The 431-nt window shown below is 33.2% G+C and overlaps 1 protein-coding gene across 1 annotated transcript in view; it reads left to right on the top strand.

Moving 5' to 3' along the window:
* Positions 1 to 431, top strand: part of WDR17 (WD repeat domain 17) — a 121,917-nt gene that overhangs the window by 100,502 nt on the left and 20,984 nt on the right. The window lies entirely within an intron of this gene.

The raw sequence follows: 431 nt of genomic DNA, 5'->3' as shown, positions 1-431 counted from the left end.
TTATCCCTCTGTCAAGAACTTTAGCAGTCAATTACAGAGTTACTAGGACTTGCCTTGGACCCATCTCAAAGCATGAAGTATAACTCAAGTTATTTATTCAAAAATGCTGCTGACTCCATGTAAAAGTCATCATGTAATCTAAATAAAATGGAATTTGCTTTTAAAAAGTGAAGGTTAAAAAGCAGCTAAACATAAATACTGTATACAAGTTGACCCTTAAACAATGCAGGGGTTGGGGTACCACCTGCCCCGTGTAGTAGAAAATCCAAGTATAACTTCAGACTCCCCAAAAACTGAACTGCTAATAGACTACTGTTCACCAGCAGCCTTACCAATAACATGAATTGTCAATTAAAACATACTTAATATGTTATATGTATTATATACAGTATTCTTACAATAAAGTAAACTAGAGAAAAGAAAATATTATT

Source organism: Propithecus coquereli, unplaced genomic scaffold (genome assembly GCF_000956105.1).
Source record: "Propithecus coquereli isolate 6110/MARCELLA unplaced genomic scaffold, Pcoq_1.0 Scaffold36, whole genome shotgun sequence".
In the NCBI taxonomy this organism is placed as follows: Eukaryota; Metazoa; Chordata; class Mammalia; order Primates; family Indriidae; genus Propithecus; species Propithecus coquereli.
The sequence above is the reverse complement of the archived record's forward strand: the minus strand, read 5'-3'. Positions and strand labels throughout refer to the sequence as shown.